Here is a 23,248-nt window from a genome sequence, read left to right as displayed (position 1 = left end):
TCATGTTTGTACTCAAACACAAAAGTGTGAACAGTAGCGTGGACATGTTTATCCTGGACGCAGTGTTTTTTGTGAAACATGGAAGACTGCTGGAGTGTAAGTTCAAAGTTTCGAAAACGAAAGCGTTACGCCGGAGAACGAGATTTTAACCGTTAATAGCTCCTTAACAACTGGACGGAATGGTATGATCAGCATTTTATTCGAAGGATAAAATGTCTACGCGTTATATGCTTGTTACTTTTGCATCCAAAAACTTGTTTCAATAGCCCTACAATTGCTTTCAAAACAGGCTATTGAAATCATACCAATCGGTATATAAGCGAGTGCGTTTCGGCAAATCGGAATGTTTCCCTAACACAAATTTCAAAACCATGGAGCCTGGGTAAATCGGCATTGCAAAATAGATGCTAGCAGCGGGTACTTTTATACTTGCTTGCGTTTCTGCAAATCGAGATGTTTCCCTAAAACAGATTTCAAAACAATGGAGCCTGAGGAAATTGGCATGAAAAAATAGATACAAGCAGCGGATACTTTCGTACTCGCTTGCGTTTTTGCAGATTGGAATGTTTCCCTAACACAGACTTCAAAACAATGGAGCCTGGGAAAATCGGCATGGCAGAATAGATGCAAGCAACGGATACTTTTGTACTTGCTTGCGTTTCTGCAAATCGAAATGTTTCCCTAACACAAACTTCAAAACCATGGAGCCTGGATAAATCGGCATTGCCAAATAGATGCTAGATGCGGATACTTTTATACTTGCTAGCGTTTCTGCAAATCGAGATGTTTCCCTAACACAGATTTCAAAACAATGGAGATTGGGGAAATCGGCATGGCAACATAGATACGAGTAACTCCGAAACCAAGAAGTTGGGAATATCGGCATTGCAGATACATGCAAGTCAGCATTACTTTTATACCCCCATTCATTTTTACACTCTGGAATTCGTTTTGCTAACACGGTCTACAAAAGCGGGTACAAATGATCGCTTTCGTTCGGTTATTCAAGACTGCATTGGAAGATATCACTTCATGTCGCCAGCTCACTGAACTTCCACGTATATAGATTGATGATTAGGCAAAATGTTGATAACTATTTGCTGCGATAACGTTTTCCCAATACAGATTGGGATTTGTTTGCAATTGAATTTGTTTCATTATTCACTAATTTAATCAATACACATAAAAGATAGCTCTGCGTAGCGACGACATCGTACCCAATAAGGAACATCCGGGGTGCGATTATTACTAATTGAAGAAACAAAAATGGTTACTAAGCCAACGGCAGTCCTACGTCAACTTCGTGGTTATATCATATGTATAACCCATCCATAGTTTTTGTCTAGAAAATAACTGTCGCGCTTTAAATGCTAATTTCCACTTAAATGCATCTCCATCTCCATTGTGCATTGTCCTCAAAATAAATTTAGAAAAAAGAAAACAGAAAAAAACAAATTATTATAGAAATTATGCTGTTTTTCTGTGAGCTTGAGCATGGGTCGATTGTACAATTCGTAGTTGCTCTCCGTGATTGACCTGAACCAGCAAAATTGCACAAAAACACTCTGAATGATGCTTGTGGGCAAGAAACCATTCTCATTGTACAGGCGTAGGTGATTCGAGCTTCAAATATTCAATAACGACGCCGGCCACGTCCATACAGTCACCAGGATGAAATGTTAGTATGATACTCGCAGAAATTATGCTGTCTTTCTGCGAGGCTATACTCATGATGTTTTTCCCACGCCACAATATTTCATCCTTTCAATTTTGCTTTAATTTTTAAGAAAAGTGAAAAGTCACAGGGTTCCAAATACGGGGAATACACAGGATGATTTTAAAATTCGTATGCGATCTCGACCCAAAAAATTGCCACACTATCAGTGACTTGTGACTTGGTGCATTCTCATGATGTGAAGCTTAATTTTTTGGATTTTTTATTCGGGTCAAATTTGGCGGATTTTGTCTTGTGGCAAGTTCCGCTAGCATCGCAAACTGCGCATCTAGCAGATATTTCAAAAGCGCATTCACAATGCCGAACATGTGTTCCCTCGTGTTGATTTTGCTCGCTCAAGGCGAGAGCTTGCAATGATATGCGCTACTATAGGATGAACTTTCAAGAATTCACTTCGCATTCAAAGCCAATTGCGTCCCTTTGTGGGCTTGTCCAGTATGATTAAGGCTCTCGAGTGACGATACCGACGCCCGGTGGTGCCGCATGCCTCAAAGGCCAGCCAACACGTTGGCATCCTGGCGCGAGACTAACTTCAAGTGCTTGTGTCAAGCATTGGTGGAGAATTCAATAAACAAATATCGCAGCAGCGCCGAGATTCGACTCCAAATGCTCCCCAACCCCTAGGAGTACGTGGGTATTTGTATTCCCCACGTTCAGGCAATTTATAGCATTATGGCCCATTGAATGTTGATGTTGGATGATTCTTCTAGTACTATTGTTATCCCATTTAGATAATATGTGGTGCTATATGATGGCGGCAACAAATGCGTAAACGCCACTGATAAAGCCATCGTAAAAAAACGGAGGGAGAAACCACCGCCTTCTGGAGTGTCTATCTATGAGGGCATAATGTGATTGAATTAATTTTATTTATCTTTTTTCTTCTTTCGGTGAACTGTGATTTAATGACTACATAAAAGCTTGTATGTGCTTCTACAAATCGTAGCCAAGTGAAAGACAAATGGAAAGTTCTTGAATCAGAATGATGATACAGAATGCTGGCAGACAGACAGACAGAACAAAGTGTTACTCATTATCAGCTCGCATGTCCCGCTTACAGCCAACCGAACGGTCATCGATCTTATGGCCGAGTCTATCGGTCAAGAGAAGTCAACTGCACTTGACAATCGGCACGACACTAGGCGCTATTTAAACATATACAAGCCGTCTTCTTCTTCAGACACAACTTGTGTGAACGGTGTGGTATATCAATTCATCAGCACATCAAAAGCAAACCATCTCCCAACCTCCTAGTCTTCCTCTCTGCACGGCATGTAGCATCTTTCAACGACCCCAAGCAACCAAGCTGAGCTAATATTGAAGCAGAATGTTCGAGTGTAGAAACCGAAAGCAAATTGAAAGTGAAAAAAAACCAAGACGTAAGTAAATTCGAATGTGGGCTATCCGCCGTCCTTCCCCTGTCGAGTTGTCAGAGAGATTCACTAGCGTCGTCGGTGCCGAGGTTATTGCCGTCAATATGCTGATGATGATGTTTCGGATACGGAGATTGGCTTAGGCAATAGGCAAACTCGGTTTCGGCCGGATGATTCAGAGAAGAACATCGGGTCAGCCAATGTAACAAGCAAACGAAACTAATCTCTGTTTTTCCATGACATTTTGATGATTGGAGCTTTAGAATTCGTATTCAACTAGAACAGAAATAGAAAAGCTGTGCATGAGCTGCTGAAGTTGGGCTGGGTTGCTAACACAAACCTTTTGTTCGCAGTTTAAACGTTTTTTCAGCACTTCAAACATTTCGGTAGAACCAATTTCTAAATAAAATTGTATACTCACACTTTCCTTTTTTATAATTTTACCCGCAAACTACTGTCATATGGACGCGTTTGTATTTCCGCTATCTCAGAATTTATTTCCATGAAACTTTGCTGATTCATTGAGGAAGATTTCAACCACGAAAACCAAACACCAGCCGACAGATGGTGGCAACGGTTCTATCTGCAGGAAGCCACTTCGGTTTATTTTATACAAATTATACAAATGGTCTGGATTCATGTCCATTTATTCGAAGAAAAAAAACCTGAAGACGATACTCTTGTACTCTCCACTTTTCTGTTCAGATATTTATAACTCGGGAGAGTTTATACACAAAAAAATACAGGTAGTAATTTAAAAAAAAACATGAAAAGTTGTTATTCGAAAAAAAAAACTAGTGTATGGATAACTTGTTGGTGATTGTATGGGCTACTTTTATTTTTTTTCAGAATTGAAGTGTTTTTCAGTGTAACTTTTTTTAAATTTACTGCGGATGTTAACCACTACGCCAGATCAACGCCTTCTCACATCATATGATTTTTGAGTTAGAATTTTTGTAAAAAAGTTAGAATAAAAAAATCAAAATTATCGTTAATCCTTGCAACCCATGCTCCGCCCTAACAAATTTCACCAAAAGAGAGTTTAAAAGATATAATACTTGAAAAAAAGTCCCGAAATATTGAAGTTTCACTGTCAACAGCCTTTATTGTAGTTGAGGATCAATTTCAAAAATTGGTTTCGCAAAGGATGGTCGTTTTAAATTTGAACACGGGCGTCATACTTGAAAGATCAGTGGCACATAACTTGTAATGTTGTGAAAGATACGCGAGATTCATCTATTTTTCCATGAATTTTAGATGTGTATTTACTGAACATGTAATGCTTCATATAAAAATATATTTTAAAATTCTTCTTCGCGAGATATCTTTAGACACAGTCCCCAACATGCAGCCCTAATTTTCAAAACGATATATACATAATGAGGAATTAACCTCGACGTTTCATGCAATTTTAAGACATTTGGCATCAATTTTTTTGTTGAAAACCTCGAATTTATGTACTCTTCCATTGGGTGATTTTTCGGTTTCCCGCATTTTAACGTCTGCAACACTAGTATATGAAATCCGATTAAGCTAATATTTTGCATAGGATATTTTATCGTGTAAATCAACGTTTCGCAGGAAGTCCCGTATGAAAAATCGAGATGACCATACGTTTTGCCTCGTATTCCGAAAAAAACGACAAAATCCCAGAGTGTCGATTAAAAAAAATTAAATAAATCCTTTCATATATTTCAAGTCATTTTAAACACAACCGCTACCATATACAATTTTACACTCACACTTGCTAAATTTTTCACAATACACGATCGGTCATAGGGCTCTTGCTACACATACATGCAGAGCATGTGTTGGGCACACAATCGTTTGTTTACATTCGTAGTTTCTATGCAGCAGAAGCGGATTCATTATCAATCGACGTTCTTATAGATAATTTAAATACAGTTGCGGTCTCTCTACTAGCGCGAAATTTTTCACTTACATGAACTTTGTGAAACAGTTAGTGTGACGAATATTATTTAATTTACTAGCACCTATTTCGCGATGTTCATTGAGCGAATTCCCCACTAGATTTGAATCGAAAAATTGGCAGAGAAGGATTATCAACATTTTCACACCTACATCAAAGTCACAGAGGCTCGAGCTCACGTTCGAATGCTTCCTTGTATTTTCCATGAATTGGCTAAGCGATGGATTTTCTCCGTTCTCGATTAATTTTCTTATAACCCTGTTGAACTTCTCCGCAGAGCATTCAGGTACCCGGAAATCATATCTGAAAGTTGGTTGATCTTTCTGGCAAAATATGTCCTTCATTTCAACATAATCAACCGCTTTTTTGGCGGAACTAACCACCGATTAAGGATATCTACACATGAATGTTCATTATAGGTCACGAGAACAGCATTCCAGGGCAAAAAGCACAAAGCCTAAATGGAAACACACTTCACCTAATCCGGCTATACCATCGTCATGTGCAGTTTGCACTGTTTCTGTGAAACTTTTTTAATAATTAATCTGAATCCATTGATATGGATCATAGCCATAACAGAAATTGCTATTTTTCTCCGTGTTAGCGTAAAAGCTTTAAAAAGTAAATATTTTCATGTAAAGAACCATATATTCGCATGTTATTAATATAGAGTAGCGTGTAATTTTTGTAACTATTTCGCTAAAATAATTATTTAAACATAGCTCAATCTTGTCGATCCAACAGATCACTAATACATATGCATGCTGCAAGCGCCCTATTGATATGACATTTCACGCGGTTGCTCCGTGTTAAAAAAAAGTTCCAAATTTTAATTTTATTTGCTAGAAATAATCGTATCATTCACCTTAATTGCAATATCGATTTCTCCGTGCACCTTGGTTTTGATGTGCCTGTTAGGGAACACATTTCGGTAGGAACAAAAGTTCCCCCTACTTCAATGTGTTTGCAATGCCGATTTCCCCCAAACAGTTTGATTTTGATGTCTCTGTTAGGTAACATATTTCGGTGGGAACAAAAGTTCCCCCTACTTTCATGTATTTGCAATGCTGATTTCTCCAGGCACCTTGGAATTAAAGTCTGTAGTGTCATAAAATATACAATTTATTCCATTTTTACTGCAATGAATTGTTATGTTAAAATGAATGATGCAACACTCTCGTAAATCTATCAGAAAATGACTGAGCAACAATTATGAGACAGCTTGTATCTTCAATTTCAACCAATCAGAACGAGTTTTTTCCGGAGATTTTTCGATTGTTTGATAGTTAGTTTCATATAATATATTATTTTATTCATTGTGATGAAATGTTATGGAGTGCTCAGATCGATTGATGTAAATATCTCGTAAATCCATCAGAAAATAACTGACTAATAATTGTAAGTACATGAACCGCCGCATGAGTCGTCAATTTCGACCAATCAGAAGTGGGTATTTCCGTTAGGATAGGGGTTGAGATTTGTTCAATTGTTCGATAGTTAGTTTCATAACATATATTATTTCGTTCAATGTAAAAAATTGTTATGGAGTGCCAAAATCGATTGACGCAAAAATTTCATCGATCCATCATGAAATGACCGAGCAATAAGCGTTTAAAATTGGACAATTTTCACGATGTGCTCGATTTTCGATTTTCAATTTGTACCCCAATATGTTCCCGGAAGACGTAATCCTACGTCAAAAAAATTCGAGACGATAATAGATCTCGTCGTTTCAAAAAATTTGAAAAGATTTGGCATAAACAAATTTTTTTTTTTTGAAAACCCCGATTTTTTATAAATAAACACTAAATAAACAAAATGTACATGGTCGGTTGCTGAAATTTCACATGACCATTTTCACGGCCACCGTAATGTACATACCACTGCGAATTTGGCGCGCATTTATCGTTCGCTCGAAACGCTAATGTAGCGTTCGTTCTACGAACAATGTGGAGAGAAGAGATATTGCAATTAAGACTCAGCCTGTTTTCAATTATTGGTTATAAGCAAGCCATCCGCGATTTCAAATGACAGTCTCGACTCAGGAAGCGAGCAGACAACCGATTGATGTTATTAAGAAATGTGAAATAATGGAATAATGGTGGGACAAAATTTAATCGCCAGTGACTAAGTTTGTTAACCGTGAAAAAGGCCGCGACAAATACTCAGTGGCAATGCGTACACAGAAGAAAAAAAAGAATAGCGACATAAGGACAGTTTGTGTATTGTTCTCGCGAGAGCAAGGAAGAGTCATCAATCAACCATCAATCAACCAATTCGACTACGATGACTACTTCTTTTAGCTTTGAGAAAGAACGATTTATATCTTTCATACTATTGACCGTTGGAGTAAGTTGCAACCAGCTGAGTTGCTATATTTTCATTCTACCGGTGTCACTGCACAAACATTTCATCTGCTTTTACAGATTCTAGTATTGATATTGCAAATGATTGGTAAAATATTCTACAATAAAACATTCTGGAAGTTAAGAAATATGGTTCATTACTAAATTAATTCGAAATACTATTAGAAAACCATTTTACCATGGATGTACCCATCAAGTTAGTCCCAAAACTCCGTTTAATCTATCGGAATCGCGACTAAGGGTAACTTACAGCCGTACAGTTAGTTTACACAATTTTTATCTAAATTAACAATTCAAATATGTCGGCCTACATATTTCAATACACAGTTGTTAAACAGAACTAAACAATTGACACGGTCTCGTTCTACTTATTTTGGGGGAAATGTCACTGTTCTAAATAGTATCAAATCTACCTATCACATCAAGCAGGCGAATCATTTCTGAACATGAGTATGGCAACCAACCAGTGCCTTGTTCAAGAATAGACAAAATTAACTCACCAACTACAAACTAATCCAAGTCCGATACATTTTTCCAAATGGTCCGGACCTAGCGAGACCCAACCAAATTACGTAAATCCATATACAATTAGGCTCTCATCTCGTGCGTTCCGCCATTAAAGTAATCATTTGACCCAGGTGTGCCAGGCATGGCAAGAGCGGACGGAAATTTTAATATTAAAAGCTCTTATGCATTTCTCTTTCAGTTTTTGTTCACAAGTGCCACTGAATACCCTCTGATGCCCTGGTAAACGAGAGGGTAAAAAAATAGTACACAGAGGAGAACACCATCGCACTGCTGCAAGTGACACAGACAAAAGATGCCCACACGGCCATTCGATATGCCTGCGGATTCGTTGCTGATCCAGTTCCGAGCGAGGAACATTCGGATGAAGGAAGAAAAAAAAACCAGAACGAAAAGCGCACAATGTTTATTTGCGAGTACACTTCGAAATGGAGCACAGTGCCAGAGCCGGAGGTCAGTTGCAGATGTGTCACACAAGCTTGGCTTTTTGTTTTCTTCTGCTGTCACATGTCGAAAGTGGTGTACCTTCTTCTCGACACAAATATGTTTTATGCTGTTTCGTGGGTTGGAGAAGCGAAAAAAAAACGTGACTCATCACGGAGCTTTTCTCTCAGCCCTAGCGTGAAAATAAACTGCATTACGTGAGGAAAGCAACACACGAAAAATAGCAAAAGTAGTTGCCACTTCTAGTGTTCTGTCAATATTTTTCCTTTAATATCGAGATATTCTACGATCCGACAGTGAATGTCTAATGAATATACATATACACCATAAAAGGTTGAATTTATATATCGCAAGGAAATCTCTATCCGTTTAATGAAGCCAATAAAAGTGAAGATGTTAGTTGCCTCCAACGAGGACTACGGCAACGACATTTCGCGACTCGACAAAAGGCTTATCTCACGCTTCCCACAGCCGTTGCCCATTTTTATTATAACCCCGCGCGCGAAATACAACAGTCCGCCCGGCGTCCGTTCAATGCGTTGTACCGCCGATGAGTTGATTCCACTCTCACGACTCACGATAGATACTCTTAAAACCCCGAACGGCAAAGAAAAAAAAGGTTTAGACCGGCAACCAAACGGCGCGAACGCCGACTTTTATTTATTGGCATTATTGTTCAATTTGGTCATCCCTTCATATTTTTTGGGGGCAGAGAGTCAAAAAGGCTAGAGGAAGATATCTTGATGTATGGCCACAAATTGAATTCATGCGGAGTAAAAAAAATATCCCTCGGTACCATTTTTTGTTGTTTGGCGTAAAAAAAACATTAGAAGACTTAGCGCTCGCATTCAATTGATACCTCACCCGATTAGGTGCCCAGTGAAAAGCGTGAGTTCTGATAATGCTCGCAAGTAGATGATGTTTGCAAATATTGCAGCCCACTCGAGAAAGAACTGTTCGTTTGAGTGATCCAAAGGAGCGTTTCTTTGATCAAACATCTTTTTTTTTGCAACCACTCCCAATTACAGGGAGAATGCTCAATAAATCTCGCTCGTTTATATCTTGAGATCATTCAAGAGAACATTTAACATTGACTAATGATAATAAATTATGTACATGTATTTTTGTCTATTGTAGGGCATACCAAAACTGTTCGTGGCGCAGTTACATTGTAGGGGAGCCGCGGGAAAGACGGACAGTGGGGGTATAATGGACAGGTGGTTGATTTGTATAGTTGCATTATGATTTTCAAATTTCTGTTGATGGGAAATCCTTCTACATGCTATTCTATAATATTGAAACCATCATGTGACAATGAATACTGATCAAAAGTGGAATAGAGAAACAAAAACCGAAAATCGAACATGATTCCGTGTGTGGATGTAACTTTTGCGGCTTCGATATTAAGCATTCTGAGTGGTTTAATTGCAAAATTTAATTCGCTGATGGTTATATTTCGGTTTGTGAGTTGACAGAGAAGCGATATTAGGTATGTACGGAAAAGTAAATTCATTCGTAAGTGGTAAATTTAAACTATTGAAATAATTGCACTGGGTGGGTTGAATGGACAGTCACTTCCATAATCACATCCAATGCATGATGGAAAGTGAAGGGAAGAATGTTGAACTCTTTTTTATATTGTTTCCTCTTTTTGTTCTATTTCAGTTACTGGACGCATATACACTGAGAAAGAGTGAAATTATTCCTCTTGCGAGCGATAAACCTATAATGAATGAATGTAGCATTGAGTGGAGTTCATAACTTCTCTGTTATTTATACTTTGAATATCAAAAGCAACAAATTGATATTCATCACATTCGAAACGATATTCGTTCTGGCAGTGAATTTGAGTCAAAATTCAAAAATAAAAAAATTGGATGGACCATTTAGAAACAAAACACCAGCATTCAACAGCATTCAAAAGAAATACATCTCCATACATAAAATGAGGAAGAAGCAATGATTTCAACAGCCGTAACTTCATAAGAGTTGGAAGCATGCTAGATGAAAGCTTCAAAAGACGTGAACCAGCGAATATTTTACCGCATTGACTATTAATATGGTTGTCCCATTCCAGGTTATTTTGGATGATAAACCCTGAACTACTCGCCGTATCAACCTAATCTAATTTTTCGGTGCCCAAGAATAAGGAATTAGAACGGATATTTTTTTCGAAATCTCATTTCGCCAGATAGTTGAGAGTTGGCTTTTTCAGAATCACATCACTCACCACAGTGAATCCTGATTCTTCTCACCCATTCCCACTAACTATTTTTCCTTCCATGATCACAAGGGAATCACGCTATAGAGACCTCCTATTTGGCCGTGAAGGACATGGCCGGCGTCGTTATTGACTAATTAAAACTCGAACAACCGAAACATGCCCAATGAAAATGGTCAAGCTCAAGCTGTAGGGTATACCAAAAATGTTACATCGGAAACCGCAGTGCGATTCGCTCGAATAGATGCAGTGGAATCAAAAGTGTATGTCCTTTTTTTTCATTGCTATAAATCCTATATCGTGTGTATACCTAATACAATAATCTCGCATTGCACCACTTTTTAGCCACTAACTTCAATTTTGACATTTTTTTTTTTCAAAAACAGCTTTTAGATGTACACCCAAAATTGATTTTTAGCACATGTTTTGGCATCCCGATTTATTACACTAAATGAGCCTCAAAATAACACAAAATTTGATACGCATTTGTATAATATAATAGGAGTACCGGTAAGTTTCTTGGTTTTTTTTCAAAAATTAATACTTTATTCTGCAAAAATGGTTACAAATTTTATATTCATAGTATTGCCCATCGCTAGTCACAACTTTTACCATCTTTCTGGCAATTCACGAATTCCTTTGAGGAAATAATCGGCCGGTTTTTCGGCTAACCACCAATCGATCCAATGTGCTAGAGGCGAATGAACTGAAAAGTTTAAACTCTTTCAAAGCCGAAAAAGAAGGAGAATCGATCCAATTTTTGACTTAATTAAAATTGGAGAAGTGCTGGTCAACCAGACCATGTTGCATAGATCGAAAAAGGTAGTAATCGGACGGAGCAGTGCCTGGAGAATACGGCGGGTGGGATAGGACCTCCCATGCAGCGTTTCCAAGTATGTTTTGACCGGTTTCGCGACATGCGGCCTAACATTGTCATGCTGCAAAATAACATCATCGTGTCTTTGCTCGTATTGTGGCCGTTTTTCCTTCAGTGCATGGCTCAAACGCATCAATTGTCGTCGGTAGAGGTCTTCCGTACTGGATTCATTCGGATTTAGCAGCTCATAGTACACCACACCCAGCTGGTCTCACCAAATAGACAGCATAACCTTCTGGCCGTGCATATTCCACGCGGCCGTCGATGTTGATGCAAGGCCGGGATCCATACGTTTTCCGACGTTTAGGATTGTCGTAATGGACTCACTTTTCATCGCCAGTAACAATTCGATGCAAAAAACCCTTTCTTTTATGCCGTTGGAGCAGTTGTTCGCACGTGAAAAAACGGCGTTCGACGTCTCGTGGCTTCAATTCATACGGCACCCAATGTCCTATCTTTCGGATCATTCCATTGCTTTTAAACGATCGGATATGGTTTGCTGAGCTACTCCAAGTGTATCTGCAAGTAAAGCCTCCAATCTTCAAACTTTTCTTGGCGGTCCGGAACGTTTTTCGTCTTCCAAGTCAAAATTACCACTTTTAAACCGTGCAAACCACGTCTGACACGTTCGCTCAGTTGAAGCATGATCACCATAAACTTCCACCAAAAGGCGATGACTCTCGCACCTTTTCCTTCATATTGAAGTAATGAAGTGACACGCCCCGCAAAAACACTCTCGTTGGTACGAAAATCGACACATTCGAAATGGTAAAAAACTATGTTGTTTACGCTTCAACTTTTTGACATATACTGAAAAAGACACGCAATGACAGTAGCTTTACAACGAATGTTTGGAAATTTGATTTACTGGAATAATGATCAAGTTAAGCAATCTGTTGTAATACCGAAGAAACTTACCGGTACACCTAATATATGCCGCAGCAGTACAAGAGCAATAGGAGCGGGCGGTACAAGAGACACATTGCAAATAAGCACGCTCTTCGCATACTCTGTCACATACATACTACCCTGAGAAGGATATAGCTTCACGTTTATGCTCTCCTTTTTACTCTTACAAAACTCTTTCAAACTTCATTTTATAATGAGGTGTAATATTATCGCGCATTTATGATGGGCCTTGGTTCGATCCCCGTTGACATCGTTTGGACTTATTTTAGATACAATCCTAAGCTGACGTCCAGTATGAGAGAAAGAGATGCCTGCTTTAATACATACAAACATTTTAAAGCTTTTGAAAAAGGTGCTTTTATTTGTTCATTTTACAATTCAACTCACTCAAAAGCTTCTGCCGAAGATGAAATATTTTCTGTCAACGCTAGTTTGGGTGTAGTAACTGTTATCATTATTGTTCTCTATAAATTAGAGTTTTACAAACATTTATAATTTATAATCCGTCAACATTTTTTGAAGGATTACGTCTTCCGGGAACAAATTGGAATTACAAATTGGAAAAATTACATTAGTCGCGTCACGAAAAAATGTCCAATTCTAAGCGTTAATTGTTCGTTAATTTTATGATGAATTTCCGAATTTTTGCCCCAATCTGTTTGGATACATTCTAACAATATGTTACCCAAGCGAAAGAATATAGAATAGCTTCCTACAGGTTGAATGAAGTAAGGGACATCCGTTACTGCGAGATATGTAAAGATATTCAAACTCAACATGCAACCATTTGCATAAAGTAATTCTACATGAACTTTGCGGTCCTGTGATGGACACAACACTCCATTTTCAAGCATGGGCAAAGCGAAGCCATTGCACGAAACACAGCATGGTCAAATCAGAGATTTGAAAAATATGGACCATTCCCATCTTGGCGATTTTTATTGCATATAAGCATTTGCGGAAAGTTTTAATATTCTGTTTCCATTGGAAGAAAAGGGCAACTGAAGCGCATCGAATGCCTGTGGGAGTTAATGGTTACTCTGTACCATCGGATAGATTTTGTAGGGAATGGTTCGGAAGATTTACAAGTGGCGATTAAAAGACAAAAAGCATCCGAGTCAACCGAAAAGTTTGAAGTCGAAGAATTAGAGATTTTTCACAACTGTATCCAGTATGAAATTCTATCATTTTACAAACGCAAGCAACAGAATCGTTTTATGCAGCGCACTTTTTAAACTCTGCATTGTTGCAATTCGATCATATGCATGGAAGGATTTTTTTCATCAAATATGATTCTCTATCACTTACTGAGAGATTCCCGATACGTGTAATTTTTTTTTTTTTTTGAGAAAGGTGTTTTCTGACTTAACTAACCCTTAACGTGAGAACTAGGCATGTAATCAACGCAAACTACAATACAACGACATGTTTACATGCCAAAATACGCAAACATTTTTTACGCAAAACAGTCAAAAACATTGGAAAAATAGAAAATGGTTGGTGGCAGTGACGACTCTGTTCAAACTGTTCATAGGACAGGTAGATAATCTCAGAAAAAAAAATTAAAAAATCTTTTTTTGTCGAAGGTAATTAATTTGTAATCCCGAATATCCATATTTTCTTTTCTGTTTGGGTGAAACTTGAAGCCGTGACCACCATGAAGAATGTAATCTTAACTACACAAATTACAGAAATTTTTGTCGCGTCATTTTAGTTAAGTATGCTTCAAACACATCTTTTAATTTAACTACAAATGTTATAAATTTCTTCGAACAATGCAAATAAATTATTCAAAATGGATTAAAGCACCGAATAAAGCACAAAATATTGTCATTTTCTTTTTTTTTTTGTTTGAGCAGTGGTCCTAATGTTTTGTCCGACACTGTATGCACCTAATTATCAATGAATTAACAAAATCTGTGTCAACTTTGAGAAATTCTGCACAAAATGGTACAACGTTTCACTGTTTCAAAATTCACTATCATATTTCCACAAAATATATCAGCATATCAGTTTTAATAAGTCTTAGCTGTTTCAGCTGTTATTCTTAAGAAGGGATCCGATCTCTCACAAAGGAAAAGGAAAAACTAAGGGTGTAAGGACAATCACACACGAAGATCGATAGCTTTAAGGGGGTATTCTAGTGTAGAGACACGAATTTCGGACGTTTTTTCGAACTCCGTAAAAATAAAACAAAGAATATTTTTACTATCCATTATATCATTATTCGTTTATCTATCTTTCAACAATAAAACAAAAATAGGACGGAAAAAAAATATTCATAATTAGAATAGTTACATGCTGGTGAAGTGAGGGTGTTCAAAAAAAAGTTGTGCCATGGCGTACACGATTCCAGTCCTTCTGGTTATCTGAAACAAAAAAATCGAACAGATTCTGAATCAGTAAAGATGTCGCTATGGCATGAACCTCGGACAAGTCAAAAACATGGGTTTTAACAAAATGGCGGCCGTTTGAAAACAAAAATGCTGTTTAAAACGTTTTTTTTGCGTTTACCGATTTTTTAAAAATAGTAAAATTAAAAAGTTGTAATTTTTTATTGGTTCATGCGATAGAGAGATGTATGCAGATTATTTTCATATAAATTTGACATAAATCGGTTCAGTAGAACTTGAGATATCGTGTACGCCAGTTAGAAAAAAACTAGTTCCGAGAGAAACGCGTTTGAAGTTCATTGTGATGGCCGTAACAGGTTAGATACCACATCACTAAGATGGCTCTAACTAGGTAAATAATAGTATTTTCGATAAGTCCTTTCTAGAGTATATTCTTGAATGCCTAAACTACAGAAATATGGTAAAAAAAAAATTTCGATTTTTTCAGATTTCTAGACTAGAATACCCCCTTAAGGAATACATATATTTGGGACATGTAATCAAGGTCTAACCGAGCCAACACGTCTCTCACCGGCATCATGGGCTGCCTTCCTCGGGCCCGAAGGGTGACTACTAAATTCGATCTGGCGACAAGATACAGCTCGCACGACCAAACAACGTGCTCGATGTCGTGGTAACCTTGGCCACAAACACAAAGATTGTTGTCGGCAAGATTAATACGAAAGAGTAGCGCATCTAACGAACAGTGATTGGACATGAGTCGGGAGAAGGTGCGAATAAAGTCCCGACTCAAGTCCAGACTTTTGAACCATGGTTTGAGGCTAACCTTAGGGATAATCGAGTGGAGCCACCGGCCCAATTCATCTTCGTTCCATTTGCGTTGCCAGTTAATTATGGTATTTATGCGGACTAAAGAATAAAATTCATTGAAGGCGATTTGACGCTGATAAATATCGCCTTCAATTGCACCTACCTTTGCCAATGAGTCAGCCCTCTCATTACCCGGAATTGAGCAATGTGAAGGGACCCAGACAAAGGTAATGACATAACAGCGTCTGGATAAAGCACTCAAAATTTCTCGTATTCTCTCAAGGATAGAGATCAACATTATTATAATGTGATATAATTTTTCGACTGTCAATATCAAAATTCTAAAAGAAATAAATTACTTCATTCTTCATTTTCCTTCAACCATGGAGTTTCTAAATCATTCGTTTCCGGGATAAATAATCAATGTTCAATACATTTGAATCATAACAAGATCAGTTATGAAGCTACACAACACGTTTGTCCAATTATTTATGGAATTCAAAATCTGGAAGCTTATATATGATAAATTTTTACAAGAACCCTCAACAGGATATTATCTCTTTCCAAAATTCTAGATAGTCTAGATAGTTTTCGTTCATATCCCGGTGTTAATGACCATAGAATATCCCTATCGAAAGTGAATGATGTGTAAACTGTTTAATAGCGCTTCGGTCGTATACCCATTTCATACATTCTCTCCTACAGCAGAAATGCCGGGCACCAACTCCGACACTCTCCCGCTCTCTCTATCTCTCGAGGCACAACATATAAGTCCCTCGCTCTCAGCGCGTTGCCAACGAAACCAACTCGCACACATTCACACGAAGCACCGCTAGCAGCAATTATGATCACCTACACACCGCCGGAAATTCTCTCAGAGCCTACCACAAGAATGGCCTGAAAAAGCATCTTCTTCCTTGTGCGATATTGCTTTCTCTTTCCACCCTGTTTCCCACTGCTATTGTTCTGGGGTTAAACTACCAAAACTTTTTTTTAATGATCACTAAAAATTTCAAATCTCACTGACAAACATCGGTTTTTAGTTGCATTCACAACATAAGCAAAGAAGTTATTCTTTATCTCGAGCCTCTCTTTCATCAGCAGCACATAACAAGAGCTCTTGCTTTTTGCTGGGTGTATTATTCGGAAGCTCTTTTCGCAGACGCACACCATAATGTTACTTACCTTCGACCTCAAAACGGACACAAATGGTTCCTGACCGGCTAACAAACTGTGGGTCCACTAGATTTTGCCACTATGTTCACAGGATTTTCACGTACAATGATCACTCACAAAAACAACCTCTAACTTGGTGCGGTATACGACAGGAACGCGGACACACACTTTCGATGGACCGAACATGAACGGATCAGTAGAACTGATTTTTTTTTTATTTTTTAGAAGAGAAGACACAGCAGACACGGATACACATACAGCCGGCAACGTTGCTGAGAGCTGAACTGACGCGAAATTTGTGCCGCGGCGGCGCTTCAATCGTCACCGTCCAGTTTGAATTTTTACCGCAGATATCGGCGACAGATGAGCATGTTTTAGAGATGGTTTGACGGGCTTAGAATGAAAGGGGTGTAAGTGATTTGATCGATTTCTCTACATCGATTCTCTCTTTTGGTCATAGCTTAGCCTCAAATACATTCCCAGCTGTATTTGACAATGTGGAAGATAGGTCAGAACCCCACCTATCAGATTCTATAGCAAACTTAAATTGGAACGTTTTTGCAATTGAGTTATTAACTAAAGAAAAAGTTGATGAAGAGAAATCGATCAAGTCACTTACACCCCTTGCATTCTAAGCCCCTCGTTTAACAGGGTAATTTTTCTCAAGTAACATTTAAGTAGGAAGGAAGGAAGGTATTGAATTAGAGAGACTTTAAACTCTGAGAGTTCATTCGTCTCTACATTTAAGTAACAATATTTATTGAATATAATGCATAAGATCATTACCGGACTATTCTTAATTGATTTCAGTCTCTTTTGTAACTGGATTGAACGAATCCATATATTAACTATTCGTCGTTATATTCACACGTTCAAAAACATAATATAAATGTTTGACTTTCGTATAGTTATTCGCTAAATATAATGGTCATACATAGAGACGTCGGTTAATCGTTCGATTAATTCAAATAATCGAATATCTGAAGTTATAATCGATTAATTTTGTATCGAATAATTTGAAATCAAAATATGAATACATCGAATAATTGTCACTGTAATCGCGAATAATGAAAGAATGAATCTTTCTCAAGGTTAATGCATTTTTAGGCTAAGATTTAGACTATATAATTTTTTTTATCCATCATTTCTTATCCAACCATCTAACATCGACAATCCGAGATAGACCACGCTACCAGAATGACAACGTGATACGTGATTATTTCAAGAAATAAATATTCGTTCGATTAATCGAATATTGAAAGATGCCCCAACGATTAATCGATAATCGAATAAATGAAAAATTTAGACATCATCAGTCATACATTACACACTTGTGAAAGAATTTCACTTGTGGAAGAATTGTAAACAGTAAACTATAAACTAATGGGTATGTTAATTTTTAACAATTACAGTTTCGGGGATATTTTTTTTATAATGGACAATATCGACCAGAAAACAAGAAAAAGAAAAGGAAGTTCCTAAAAATCCTTTTATATCATCTTTTTATGTCCCATCTGAAAAAAACGCATTAATTCTTACTTTACTAAGAAAACAGAGACACAGAAAATTAGAAAATATGCAAACTTTATATTCCAGAACCTTTATCATCTGGTAAATAACTAGAAGGTCGTTATACATTCTTCTCTTCGATAAAAGATCACAAAAACACGCAAGAACTGCATGAAATGTGAAAAATATTTTTGTTTCGAGCATGCAGTTATGCTAGGTTCTTGTTCTTACTCCAATGAAACCACAATCGAGTAATACGTTTTTATGTTATTTTATAGCTCTTTATACTTCCATGAATTAGATTCAGATGCTTACTTTTAATTAATAACAGCGAAAAACTCGAATTTTGTTATTTGTGTTGGAGTATCAAAAGTTACTCTGTTTTGAGGAGGCTGAATTAGATGACTATTAAAACATAATAAAGACGAAGAAAACGTATTTTCTGGAGTTTTTTCATTCAATCATACCTTCTTATTCAAATAAATGCCAATAAAGCCTGAAAAATACACAATGGCAACATTTCAGAAGAGTTCAAATTTCGGTCTGTGACAACGTGCGCGAGTATACGTGTTATGATTTTGCACGCGAGTACAGGAGGGTTAGGAAAACCGAAAAATTTTAGAAAGAAGTTGAACATTTTTTATAGCTATGCTTATTATAGAAATAGAGCGCTAAGAGTTTGCTTCTAATTTCCCTTTTATGCGTCGTGAATATACGGATAAATGAAAAGGCATTTGAGGGCCTTAAAATGCAAGGGGTGTAAGTGACTTGATCGATTTCTCTTCATCAACTTTTTCTTTAGTTAATAACTCAACTACAAAAAAGTTCCAATTTAAGTTCGCTATAGAATCCGATAGATGAGGTTCTGACCTATCTTCCACATTGTCAAATACAACTGGGAATGTATTTGCAGCTTAGTTATGACCAGAAGAGAGAGTCGATGTAGAGAAATTTATTGGATGTTTAAATTGGATTGCTAAAATTATAGCTTTGAGTGTCACAGCGAATCTTACCCATCTGGTTATCATTTGACGGACTCAAAATGAAAGGGGTGTAAGTAACATCATCGATTTCTCTACACGTTCCCAGCTGTATTTGACAATGTGGAGGATAGGTCAGTACCTAATCTATGCTTTTTCCGCTCAGTTAATAATGAAAAAAATTTAGGTGAAGTGAATCGATCCAAGGAAGATAGGCCCTTTTGCCATGTTGCTCAAGATATATTTTATGAACACTGCGATACACATACAGTGTCACCGTTAGCGTCTCGTCACCTATTCTCTTGGACTTATTTTGCGAATGCTACCATAATATTCCCATGGAATGATATTTGACGTTTTATTCTTTTATGTTGACTTTACGGTGACGGGACGTTGCATGTGTAGCGCACTTAAGGCCTTCTACATATTATTAAACCGCAACCAGATCTATGTTGGCGATGTCAATCATATATCTAACTCAGCTCTGCACAGTGAGACAACTCAAACGCCATGAAATCGTTAAGTTTTCATCTGTCATCTTAAACCGCACAATCGCTGGCACGACTTCAAATCTCACCTAGTGACAAACTATAGTCACGCCATTCGCCTACGGGAATGCAGTGACTTGAGCCATCTCACCTCATTCGCCGCGCGGAATAAAGGGGTCTATTACATTTGATTATCATTTTACCTCCCAATAATAGCACACGAAGCTCAATGCCTTCGAGGCGAACTAAAAATCATTGCCAATAATTTCATTTTCATTGAACGCCTGCTGATTTCAGAATCGCGTTTTTGCGAAATTCTGTATCATTTACTTACAAACGTTTGGTTTAACCACTGATAAATAATGGAACTTAACGATGCAGAAATCAAAACATCCGCAACAATTGAACGAAAAGGTTGCACACATATCGCGCGCGACTCGACATGCTGAGTTGAATCGAAAAAGTTGGTCCGACTTTAGTTGCCAGTTGCCTAGTGTGTATGCTTCCATTTGATTACACATGCTCTTAACTTTTTTGCGATATTTGTTTTGTTGCTTTCCAACTTAGGTTGCGTAGTGTGTAGATGGCCTAAACTTTGGTTGGTGTAGTACGGAGATGTTACACATTTTACAACAATTTATGTTTTTCTGTTATTCTACGTCATGAAAATAATTTGGAGGGTGTACCGTGGGTACATTATGTGAAAGTATATTTTCATATAGTTATGGCAACTAGACAGAACTGACCAACCGGCAGCTGTTCCGAGTTCGACAGATAGCTGGTCCGGAACCGCCCCCTCTATGGTCTGCTTGGGAAATTCTATCTTTTTTCGCTCTTTCACAAGTGATCCCGTGCTTCGCTCTGATTGGTTGAAGGAAAATACAAAAAAAAATAAATAGATACGTGAAACCGGGAAATTTGAAGACAAATTCTATTTTTTTCTAAAAATTTGAACGAATTGCATACTAAAAAAACAAAACATCATCATTTCACTCACTCATTTCACTGGTTGTAAATCCAACGTAAATTTGTCAATTGTGAAGGGTTGAAAAACAAGATTTGAGAAGGTAAGGGTAGTTTTAAATCAAGAAAAGTAGCAATTTCACATCACTAGATTTGCTTGGATACAAAATTTACTAGTATAATATTATACAAACGAGAAGCAGTTATGGGACTCTGAATTTTCGAAAATGAGAGTGAGATCGTTTTGACGTGGGACTACGTCTAACCGGAATATATGGAGGGTAAAAGGACAAAAACATGCACGAAAAAATGAAAGATTTCGAATGCTTATAGCTCGAACATTTCGTACTGGATAGGAGAGATGTTTGCATCACTTGATAGGGAATATTTCTACGCATCTATCGCAACTAACAAAATGTTGTTTTTCATTAGATAAACAATTGAATAACTGTAAAATATTAGGCGTTATCTAAACGCCCTAACTGCATAGTTTTGATTGGCTCGATTTACGGTTTCCCTAACACAGCCATCAAAACCAAGCAGCCTTGGGGAAATCGGCATTGCAAATACATGAAAGTAGGGGGACTTTTGTTCTCATCGAAAAATGTTCCCTAACACAGACTTTAAAACCAAGCAACGAAATCGGCATTGCAAACACACGAAAGAGCCTAGAGGCGAGTGAACTGAAAAGTTTAAACCCTCTTAAAGCCAAAAAGAAAAAAAAAGTGCTCCCGTGGCCGAGTGGTTAGCGTCATAACTAACATGCCGGGTGTTCGGGTTCGATTCCCGTTCTGGTCGGGGGAATTTTTCGTCAAAGAAATTTCCTCCGACTTGCACTGTGATCACGCGTATTCTAGAGCTTGCCACTCAGAATGCATTCAAGGCGTGTTATTTGGCATAGAAATCTCAACTAAGTACTAATAAAAATGACGCAAGTAATACTACGTTGAGACGGCGAAGTTCCTCTAGGAACGTTAGTGCCATTGAAGAAGAAGAAGAAAGCCAAAAAGAAGAAGAAGAACACACGAAAGTAGGGGGAGCTTTTGTTCCCACCGAAATGTGTTCCCTAATAGAGATTTCTAAACCGAGGTGCCTGGAGAAATCGGTATTTCAAATTCATGCAAGTCGGGGGTATTTTTGTTCCGACTGGAATGTGTTTCCCTAACACAGACTTCAAATCCATGAAGCGTGGGGAAATCGGCATTGCGAATTCATACAAATCGGGGATATTTTTGTTCCGATTGAAATGTGTTTCCCTAACACAGACTTCAAAACCGAGGTTTCTGGGGAAATCGGCTCTGCAAATAAATGCAAACTGCGAGTACTTTTGTCCTCGCTTGCCTTTGTGCAGAGTGGAATATGTCTGTCCTAACATGATCTTCTAAACTTAGGAACCTGGGAAAATCGTGTAGGCTGGTTCATCAAACGTTTGATAATTCTTCCGTACATATATTTTGTTCTAGTCATCATACCAAACGTAAAAGGTCCGTCATTAAATTTACTTGTAACGAAGAACAATCAATCACAATAAATGAATTGACTTTACACGGCATTTGTTCATTTTTTTCACTCACAGAGCAAATATATTGAACTCAATTGAATTTGGAAACGGTTTCATTCAATCAAGAATTTAATCAATACAAACGAATGATTGCTAAGCTAAGGTAGTTCCACGTCAACCTTGCGGTTATATCATAGATATAACCCACTCATTTTTTAGGTCTAGCGAATCACATGGAAAAATTTATATACAGTTTTGCTTCTAACCTTTAGAAAAGTTAACACAAAAAAATTTCTTTTTTGTTTGGCAACAATCTGAACTACAAGCGTTTCTAGTGATAATGTCCAGAATATCGGGTTGCGTGCGATACTACAAACTAGAGGATGTCAAGACCATTCACCAACAACCGATACAAATCCTCTTGCGCTCGTGGTTCAGATACAGACAAGCAATTACCTGTGATCCAATTTCCTCCGAAATCATAGACGGATACCGAGGTTACACCGACTCTAAAAAGGAAGGCTTATCACTAGCGTGGAAACACACTAGACGGCTCTACCGCGCGATTTTCATAATGACAAGTCGTAGCAGGAGCTTCATGTAAAACACGCTCAGCTGATTTCGACGGTTTCACTATCTGCCATTATTATATTTTTATAGACGGATGCAAGACGAGTATATGGTACAAGGTACAACTGTTGGAACAGTAAGCCGATTAGGGGGGTGGTATATAAAGACAGAATTGTGGAAAACGGAAGAAGGGATGTTTACCTGAACGAGAGGGAGAGAGAAGTTGATCACAAACGTCTAAAATATTGCATTTCTCGACTATTTGGATGGAATTCGAATATTCGCAGCTACATGACCGCAGAGTGTTGGTTCACCTGATAGTACATTTATTGGCTTGCTTTATTTACACCTTTCAAAAGCGCATAAATACCAATACTCTCACAAAACCGCAACGAACGAGGAACCGTACAACAGTGATTTTGGAACCATACACCCCCCCCCCCGCCGTGTATGTTTTCTCGCATTCACATTTCATTATCGAGGTCCCGCGGCGGTCTGTCTTTGCAAAATCCGCGCG

General features: G+C 37.8%; 1 protein-coding gene across 1 annotated transcript in view; it reads right to left on the bottom strand.

Moving 5' to 3' along the window:
- The window catches only part of LOC129779729 (A-kinase anchor protein 200-like), a 249,670-nt gene extending 232,705 nt beyond the window's left edge, over nt 1-16,965 (bottom strand). The window contains exon 1 of the mRNA XM_055787379.1: nt 16,730-16,965. The gene's annotated coding sequence lies outside the window, so the exon portion shown is untranslated. The remainder of the gene's footprint in view (nt 1-16,729) is intronic.
- Nucleotides 16,966-23,248: the final 6,283 nt, after the last annotated feature.

Source organism: Toxorhynchites rutilus, chromosome 3 (genome assembly GCF_029784135.1).
Source record: "Toxorhynchites rutilus septentrionalis strain SRP chromosome 3, ASM2978413v1, whole genome shotgun sequence".
NCBI classification, from domain to species: domain Eukaryota; kingdom Metazoa; phylum Arthropoda; class Insecta; order Diptera; family Culicidae; genus Toxorhynchites; species Toxorhynchites rutilus.
This window is presented reverse-complemented; position numbering and strand designations above follow the sequence as displayed.